We start from the raw sequence: 10,336 nt of genomic DNA, 5'->3' as shown, positions 1-10,336 counted from the left end.
GTCACTTGGGAGCTTCCCTGACCCTGACACTGAGTAAAAACAAAAAGATAAGGAAAGGAAAATGGGGCCACAATTAGCCCTACATAGCCTCCAGGGCCCAGGATCAGTGGAGGAGAAGCACAGATGGGACTTTCTCACTTGGATTTGCTGAATCTACATTGCAGTACGTGTAAACTGTGCAGAAATCACTGCAGTCAGTTGCTGATGCAGATTTAGAGGACGGGTTTGTATGAAATCTTAATCACGTCAAACAATACATGAGATTTATTGTTTTTGTCTTGAAATAAAAAATCTGAGCATGACTACAAAGTAGAAGTGTACACCTGAAGACTGTGCAAACGCTGTTCTCTCATTGCTAATGTGACCTTGAATGCTTGTATGCAATCAAGAGGATTTTCTCTACGCTTCATTAGCTAAATTCCCTGATTGGCTCTGGGCTTTTGTGTCAAGACAAAACAAAGCAGCAAAGAGAAGTGTATCATTTTCCTCCGAGTGTCAGATGGTCCCATCGCTCCTCCAGCTGGTCAGGAGGGGCTGTGGCCACCTGGATGCTGTGTCCCGGTCCTGTGAGATCCTGCAGTCTCTGCCGTGTGAAGACTCCACTTACTACGCAACTGAGAAGTCCATCTGCTCAGGTCGACACCTCCCAAAGAGTCCCCCTCCTCCTCGACACCACCGCTACCACGACCACAGCACCCCCTTGGCTCTCCTCCCTCCAGCCAGCCACTGTGCCTCTCAACTAAATGAGCAGCGTGTCAAATGGAAGGAGGATTTACCCTTCCTTTAACGGGATAAGAGAATGAATTCACAGCAGCATGATGCAATGAATGGATGGAACCACCTGCACTCTTGCAGCGTGGCTGCTGAATCGACAGATATGTCACCTGTATCTGACTTTGCACGCGCTTCTCTTCAGCATTCACTGAAAAGCGCGTTAGGCTTCTGTGACGAAACACGACGCAGAAGCACGGCCGCAGAAAAAGAGCGTAAACTGCTTTTTTAGGTCAAAAATAACAAAAATAATGCTCAGAAAGTGTGGAAATTTGCTCGGGTGCACCCGGGGGCTGACAGATTTTGGCAGCTGACGTTCAGGTGAACAGCTTGTGGGCAAACCAATTGCTGATGCATGCAGACAAGCACGGCTCTGACAGCAACTCACAGCTTCTCCCCCATCAATTTCCACACACACTCTGTTTAATAAATGCTGTCCATTTATTTGAAATTGGATGTGACAGCCCTATGTCATTTCACTATAGTGTCTCAGAGCAGACAGTGATGCGCACGGGCCCACTCCTCGTTTTCTATCAGCAGGTATTGATGTTGCTTTAATGAAGTGCCTAGCACTCCACCCTAGGAAGAGACAAGTCTGTCAGCATATGTAAATGCTTCCTGCCTGTCATTGTTGTGGAAGGTTCAGCATAGGTCAGCATAGATTCCCCCTCTGGGAACCCTTTGTTCTGGGGCCCGACGGTGCCACATGAGGGGACCAATTACAGTGCTGCACAGCAGGACGGGGGTGCAAACTTGTTACCCTGCTGTAGTGAGCTAATTATTACCTCTACACTGTGGGTAGTACAGAACCAGTGCATCATGCATGAGTAACAAAAGCAGGCTATTCTCTGTGTATGCGGCTTTTAAATGAATGGTTTACACTTCCCATATATGATAAGGCATTTCTCTTCTGTGCATTAGTTTGTATTGAAAGCACCATCATCACATTTTGGGAAAAGGTCATCTTAATTTTCCAGCCATAAATAGCTAGTGAACTACTTAAATCCCAGCGGAGGGCCTTTGCATTGACAATGCAAAGGCAATTTACAGGCTACAGTCTGCCAACCACATAACCTTGATTTGGTGTCAAGAAATGATTTATGAAAATGCATCCTGCTCTCTGTGTCCCGAGCGAGACCTGGCTGGACCCAGAGTGTTGACACAAAGCCCATATAGCCGAGCAAACACACTCGCTGAATTATCATTCATATCATAACATCTCAATGGGCTCTGGTTCCCGGTTCCTGATGAGATACTGGCAGTCTGTTTCTCATTAAGGAGTGCAAGCGATATGCCAGGTTTTTGCCGAGCAACAAAATATTTCAGCTGACATGCAAAATAGCACTTTATCCCAGTGCCAGTGACTGCAAATGTAAGTCAGATATTTGATGGAAATTGACAATGAGCAGGTCATCCTACGTGCATAAACACACCTGGGTTGTAAGCACATTTTCAGGAGTGTTTTGGAGGGTAAAGTAAGGGGTATATTTTGGGACAAAAATACTAAAAACACCTCTTGATGCATATAGACACCATCCTCTTCTTACCATTAGCTCCCTCCCCTTACATCCAACCCATTCATCTCCTTCTCCCCACCCCCAGTGACCAGTCGAGCCCAGCTGCTAGGGGCTACCAGTCCCCCTTCGTGTGTGGGGCCAGTCAAGTGGAAAATGGCTGCTACCGAGAGAGCCCACTTTAGAGAGCCATCATCCTTTGAAGGGGCATGATGGCCTTTGACAGCCACAGTGTTAACACGGAGCCCACATGAACACAGCACTGCTATTATCGTGTTTACTAAGCAAAAGCAGAGGAGAAGGGATCAAGGGGAGACCCTGTTGGTTGATGTTTGAATCCAGGGGTAGCAGCGAGCTCATCCCAGCCGTGCCACAGTGGCACTGTGGGGAAACATGACATGGGATCACTCACAGTCAGGTGGAGATTGGTCATTCAGCATGTGCGTTGTTGTTTGGCATGTGCATTGTTATCTGGGAACAGTGTGATTGTTATCGAGCCATTTGCCTGTTTCAGCCAGATTCTGCAGCTAAAATAACTCCTGCACAGTTGTTCTTATTTACTTTGGCACAAACATCAAATGAAAATCACAATTCTCAAAGGCTCAGCTCACTTTATTTGAGCCAATCTTGCAATTCTTGTTCCTTTTACACATTGTTCAGGTACATTCAAGTACAGATACGCTATCTTCAAACGAGCCAAAAATATTTTGTGCAAAAACATCTGATATTTATAGTTTAACAGCTCATATCTAATGTGTTGGTGCGCTCAAGCAGAGTCATTTAAGTGCTGGAGAGACTTGATTTTAATATCTGAAGAGTTCTTAACTGCTGGAACTAGTATTTGTGAATTTATTTAGTCTGATGTAAAGAATATGCAACTTTTCCAATGAGAAATTAAACTGGACATATTATACTCGTCCTCATTTTCTGTTTAATATACACTGTTTAAAATATTATAGATAAGGTCAATGCATGTACAACTCACCTCTGTGAGTCAAACGGCATTCAGACTGCTGTAAAAACTGTAAAAAGTTTTATATATATATATATTTAACTTCAGCTCAGAGCACCAGCATCCATAATATGGTCATTTGAGGCACACAGCTCTGACTCTGAGCACATAAATCCCTCCCACCTGCTGTTTACACCAATCACATGAAAGCTTGTTTGAACGGCGAGGATGGGAGCTAAAACAGGTTGTTCATTGACAGTGAATTAACTGATAATCTACTCCTAATAAAGTGGGTCAAGCCCCATAGACTTCTATGTTAAACTGCCCAGCTGTACAGAATAAACGGACAGTTTGTTTTAATAGCTAATTTTCCTAACTTTCCCCTAATGACATGTAGATGCCAAATTTTCCTATAACTTAACTCTGCTTTGTCATCTAAGTTAATCTGAGTCAAAAAACTGTTTTAACTCAAAAGCCTGTTTGAGTTTATTTCCTCTAGGTCAGTTCAAACTGGGGGTATCTGTGCAAAAATCCATATTTAGAGGGGATGAAAATGCATTTACTCTTTGAAATTTAAAGTAAGTGGTGACCTTTTGCAGAACAAAACAATATAACTATGTTGTGGGGTTATGGGAAGCACAACAGAAAATGTGCACAACCAACTGCGAGAACAGTAATATGGTCATTAGCTGATGCAGTGTGCTCTAATCCACCTTTGACCTTATGCAGTGTGTGCAGCCCAATTTATGCATGCAGGTTGGATCAGCAGCAGATAAAAGCTGAAATCGTTTCATCCGGCTCTGCTCTCTCTGGCGCCGCTCCAGCACTGGCTGACTGCTGATGTATGGCTGCAACTCGACCAAGCCGCTCTCACAGCTCCGGCACATGTTGCTGGAGGACACACGTGGAGTTCAGAATGAGCAACAGTGATTTTAACTGCAACAAATGGTCGAGGTATGTCATTATCCAGATTTTTGGTGAGGGGGATCATTACCTGCCACAGATGCCACTGTTGTTTTGTGTCTCCATTTGTCCTGAGGCTAGCAAACCCTGATACTTGAAAAGAGCAGGAGGTGCCTTTGTGTAGACGCGCACCTGATCTTAGCAATCAATTGGCAGCTCTACCCCTCACACAAGTCTCCCAGGCTCTGCCTCAAGGCCGTCCATCTGTTGCTGTGAGGATGTGTGGCTGCAAGTGCCTGCGTGCAGGTCGGCATCTATCTGTGTGCATGCATGTTTCTGGAGGAGGAGGTTATAGAAAATATGTGATTTGTGGTTTTGGTTCTGTTGGAACCTTTGCTCTCAGAGGTATATTTCTTTTACTCTCTCTGTGGTCGTGAAACTGATATTTAAAGTGGAAATGGGTGACAAGCCTATACATGGCAAGATGCTCGCTGTGTAATTAGTGTAAGCAGAGCCAGGGGGAAGCACTTAGATCTGTACATTCTAATAAAATTAGCATATTGAGGCTTTTATCTTCCCGATAACCAGATGTAAAGATATACATGAAGTATAGAAGAAAAAACTGAGGTAAAAAGGACAAAAAGATTCAGTCTTTTCAACATGCTTTAACAACAGATTTTTATTTCCTGCTGAGTTTGCATGAAATGACTGTTTGTGAACGCCATATCTTCTCTGAAAACATTAGAAAAGCTTTTTGATGGTGGCACTGAATGTCTTTAGCATTAAATACACCTGTATGTGTTTTACACAGAGTGCCTTACTTAGTTGAAATTCAGTGAGGAAAGCAGTGGAGCAGAACAAATGATCATGACAGAAAGTTGTGCTATCCTTAAATATGTGACATTTTGAATGGTTGTTTTCTATATTAGAAAGGTAAAACAAGCACCCATAACTTATATTTTACAACTCTGCAGGAGTTTTCAACTCATATCCACTCTGGAAATCCCACTGAGCATCTCTCTGAGGCCAGGGCTCTTGCATCCCATGGCACTTGTAACATCTTTTTTGCAGTCCAGGAAGTTGACATGGAAAAAATGTATGATCTGTATTTCATTCATCCACACTTGACGTTATACTGTGATACAGCAGTGCAAAAGGTCCTTGGTTTGAGTCAGCTAAACAATCATAATGTTTGGTGATAAAGAATATAACATCCACACCTCAACAATGGTTTAAATACCACAAAAATTAGATTTACCAAGATAAGCCGCTATTCTCAAAACAGACACTTTACAAACATAAAAATTTCACCTGTGGCACTATGTGTTTCCAGATTTTGGATGTGCATTGGAAGCAAGCAGCCTTTCCATAGAAGCTGTATTTATGAAAGTAACCTCAGACATGTTTGGAGTAAACACATCTTCGGTCATCAACATTTGAAGAATCCCAGTTCCCTTGCAACACCCACACCAGTGTTTTCATTGTTAAAACTGTATTTTAAAAAGTATTTAAAAATACCCAAAGCGTTAGAAAGTGTTATAGTGCCATTTGGAGTAATGTTTAATTTAAAAAAAAAATTAATATAAAAATATAAATATTAATACACAAGCTAAAAGTCTGCATGGATTCTGATATTCGGTATTGACTGATATTAAAAATAAACGCAGAATAAAAATGCTCCATCTAATAAGAATGAGAATAAACAGAAATTTTAACAGGTTTTCAGAGGGGGGATTAAACCTTCAAAAGAAAGTTACATTGTATAAACAATTCAGCCTGGTTTTGTTCTTTACATTCACACTGCTCCACCTTACTTGATGTTAATATATGTGGACGTATGTGTCTGGTTTTTCCAAAAGCATTGCAGCATTGAAGCTGAGCTGGGCATCTGCAGAACAGTTTTTATTTAATTTTTTTTAATGCAAACTCTTGGTATAAAGCGCACAAAATAACATAGATATAGATCTATAGATACATAGATATCCATCTTTGGAAGCTGATCAGACACGTGAAGGAGACGAGGTAGCTTTTGAGGAAGATGAATGCAGGACATATTCATCTCTTCTGCACATGTTAAACTCTTCTGATTAAGTGCATGTGCAACTGCACATCTGACTATATGAAATCACACCATGTGCAAACCGCTGACCTGAAAGCTTCTCTTTACTGGGTGACTCTGAGAGGCATTACACTGAATAACATCGGCCTCCAAAGAGCTCACAGGAACATGATTTTTGATACCACTGACCTTGCAAATATCGAACCTTTCAGATACATAACCTGATCCAGGGTTGCTCTGGGTTGGGTCTGTTCATATTTAATGTACATAATATATAAGAAAATTATGAATAATTGATTGATACCAGAAAGGAAGCATGTGTTGTGCTGTTGCCTTGATCTGTATGGTTTCCCACTTTTATCTCTCTGCTGTGACAAAGCAAAATGTAAGATTTGATTAAATATAACATATTGTGTATAAAATTATTGCCTTTTAACTGGTATCAAAGGACGTGTTACTCATTTTGTTGCAAATAATGAGGGTTTAATGATTTACTTCATTATATCATGCAGATTATTGATCCTTCTTTTGCCTACACTGCTGCTGTGTAAGTGGAATAGTTAGAGATGGAAAAACAGTAATTTGTCGTATGTATACTGGTGCCCCCTCTCTGTACGCTCCCACTTTAATGTGATTTTGTTCATTATAGGGATTCAGTGCTGGGGAGAATGTCATATGCTAAGTTAACCTCTGCGTGCCTCAGTGGCTCACCGCCAGTTATGAAAGGACACCAACATAGACACACTCTCTTGGATGACGACAACTGGCAAAGTCCCCAACCTTTAAAAAAAATGGAGCCGATGCTGGATGTATCCCATGGTGTGAGTGCACTCAATAAATCTGCGAGGGGCTGGTTCAGACTCCCACACGTCACCATTCAGTGTCCTTGAAAGCAGCTAATGCCATATCAGTTCAGCAAACACAAGATCCATCCGCTCTGCCACAAGTCAATGAGTCACTGAGAGCACTTTTAATTGTGTGGATAGCCGGCGATGTCCATTTCATAAATATATTGAGTAAAATAGTCACAGATCATTTTGAACTGGCCCTGAGAGCTCATCTTTTCATTGGACAGCCTACTGTGAGGACGGCCAACAATTCCATTGAGAAATTAGCAGGGTCCCCTGTGTTTTCCTTTCCTTTAATGAATAATTCAGCTGTCAGGGTGAAAGCAGGGCGAAGAGACCTTGTCACTGGCGACTGACTCAGCACTCTGTGGCCTGAGGGTGACACTAAACCTGAGCTTTGCATCCGGTGCCCTTCATAACAGGTTGTAGTGCTACAGTATGTCTCCTGCGCTGGTGGCCATACGATCATCCAAATGCAGAGGAGGACAGGAAGCTCTTCTCAGCACGCATCTTTCTACTCATTATCAGGCTCCATAAAAGTTCTGCAGATCACATTAGTTTCTGTTGTTTTAGGTTTAGCTTTACAGTGTGGCTTTAGCTGTGGTGTACTGGTTAATGTTAAATGAAAACTGATTGCAAGTTAATTTACCTAATACACCAACTATAAAAACACTGTAAAGATGCAGGACTTTTCTTGTAGCTGATGAAACTAACTGTAATTGTCATTTGTCATTATTTTCCAAACTTTCAAGTGTCAGATGCTGAAACCATGAAATATGTCAGTGCATATACTTGTATGCACTTGGAGCATGCAGTTGTTCGTGTACTTTGCAGGATAATAATCAGTGTGTGAAATAAGTTCATAGATATTGCTGCTAAACACAGTAAAGGCAGTGGAGCAAAAATGGTTGGATGCTATTTGTTTTAAAATACGGATAGTTAGATATCAGCTGAATATCTCTGTCAGTTTGGATCAGGGATGTTACATGTCTGCAAAGATGGTATTAATGATATTAGTATGTTGTTGGTATCTGCTGCTACTAGCCTCATTTGGTGTGAACTGAATTGCTCTAACCAATGTCAGAGACTAGCTGTTGTATCAAAAGTGTACAGCTTAAATGGATTGTGAAGTACTGTGTGAAATACAGATACACCACCATACAAATAAGATGACAATAAGCAGTGCTATTTGCAGACAACAGTAAAATAAATGACTGGGTAATTTCAAACAGGTGCGACAAACTAGGCAAAAAGCAAGGAAAACCAACAGTAACAGGAAGTGAAAGTACAAAGCATTGCAAAATAAAACAGGAAATGACTTGAACCTATAGACAACCAAAATCCAAGAGAGCTAGCAATGGCAACTGATCGCTACATAGTGCAAGATAGTGACCACTGAGTGAGAAGCAGTGCTCCACACGACCTTCTGACTGCAGCTAATGGCGATCGTAATAAACTAAACTAAACTATCTAGGTGCTCACAGAGAACGTCATGTAACTGCACTTGATAGTGGAGATGTCATTACCCACTCAAAAACGTGTAAGTATGGACATTTTGAGACACAGCTTTTTTTTAAATTGATGAAGGTGTCAGATTAGAAAATCCTCAGATGTAATGTTTTAGCGTGCATTTCTATTTTCAGTAGCCTCGCTTGTAATTTGTCTGTAGTACTAATTGGCTTAACCTTTTTGGTAAACTGGTTAGACCAGGGGTGGGCAATCTTAGTCCACGAGGGCCGGTGTCCCTGCAGGTTTTAGATCTCACTTTGGGTCAACACACCTGAATCACATGATTAGTTTGTTACCAGGCCTCTGGAGAACTTCAGGACATGTTGAGGAGCTAATTTAGCCATTTAAATCAGCTGTGTTGGTTTGAGGACACATCTAAAACTTGCAGGGACACCGGCCCTCGTGGACTGAGATTGCCCACCCCTGGGTTAGACACTAACCTGAAAAATCCGTATGTTTCCATTGTCAGTGCGATCATACAAGTGCAGTGCTGTCTTGCATAACCACTGTTAACTCTCAAATCTTTGTAGTTACAGTGATCAAAACATACACAATCTAGCTACTAGTCAAGATACAACATTTTTTCCACATAACTCTTTAGCTCAAACTAATGTTTCCGTTCTTACTCCTAACAAAAATCGTTAATTTTGTCCTTACTGCTTTTCCTTTCTTCCATTTGGTGCAGCACGCCTGCTCTCCTGCATTTACAGCTAGTGGAAGAGGAAGACATTTCAGCACATTTACAAAAGATGACTCCACAACCAGGACACACAATCCCCCTTGGGCCTTGTGCATTTGCCTCCTATGGTCCAGAGACCTCAAAGCAAACATCTGTTATCCTGTAGAAACAACCTTTGATCCCAGAATGAAGACGTTCTGACAAATTAATGAACGGAAGCATCATTAAAAACAGAAAAGTGAAACTGTTGTTATTGATTGGGTGTGCAAGCGTAAGGTTAAACATGATTCATTTCTTCAGCCTCTGCTCAAACCCAGTGAGTGCTACAGAGATAATATTACACAGCACAGTCCTCTGTGAATCAAATACTTACTGTCTGACTGTCAGCATAAAGATTGTGTGCAGAGCTCCTCCTATGACAGCATCTCTTTCTTTTATTTATCCATTTAAACTGTTAAATTATATTTTCTTCATGTTTTATTTAAATAAGTCACTTCCAAGGATATAAACAACTGCTCATAAACTTGGTGAAAATTAAAATTTTCCCATTAAGCAGTACTGATTTATATTGTTCCTGTTGGTAAACCTTCAAGGAAAACAAGGAACTCAGTGGCTCGTAAAATAAATGTTTTATTTCCCTACACGGAGGTTTAAATCCTCCGTGGTTCCAGGGATTAAAATATGCTGAGTCTAAAAAACACAAATTAGCACAAAACCTGTAGGTTTTTGACCTGAGCTAAAATTCCCCACAGGTGGCTATTTATTATATTTACACACACACACACACACACACACACACACACACACACACACACACACACACACACACACACACACACACACGCATGCAAATACACACCTACACACACACACAAAAGGCAGAGCAGTAATGGCTATTGCCCTAAGTATGTAGAGTGACTGAACAGCAACTGTAATTATTTATATAAAATGCTGTCTGTTGTACATATTAATAATGTACTAATTAAGACCTGTTGTAGTGTGTTTAGAATCTGTGTATAATAAAATGCTTCACTTTTGGGAGTAAAACACTAACACAACACAGCTTAATGTCTCAGTGGCAATAAAAATACAAATTACATT

General features: G+C 41.1%; 1 long non-coding RNA gene across 1 annotated transcript in view; it reads right to left on the bottom strand.

Annotated features, from left to right (window-relative positions):
* The window catches only part of LOC309697100, a 52,309-nt gene continuing 41,973 nt past the window's right edge, over nt 1-10,336 (bottom strand). Inside the window, exon 3 of the long non-coding RNA XR_014273752.1 lies at nt 1-29. This is a non-coding gene — a long non-coding RNA (uncharacterized lncRNA). The remainder of the gene's footprint in view (nt 30-10,336) is intronic.

This window comes from Aulonocara stuartgranti, assembly GCF_965226115.1.
Source record: "Aulonocara stuartgranti genome assembly, chromosome: 20".
NCBI classification, from domain to species: domain Eukaryota; kingdom Metazoa; phylum Chordata; class Actinopteri; order Cichliformes; family Cichlidae; genus Aulonocara; species Aulonocara stuartgranti.
This window is presented reverse-complemented; position numbering and strand designations above follow the sequence as displayed.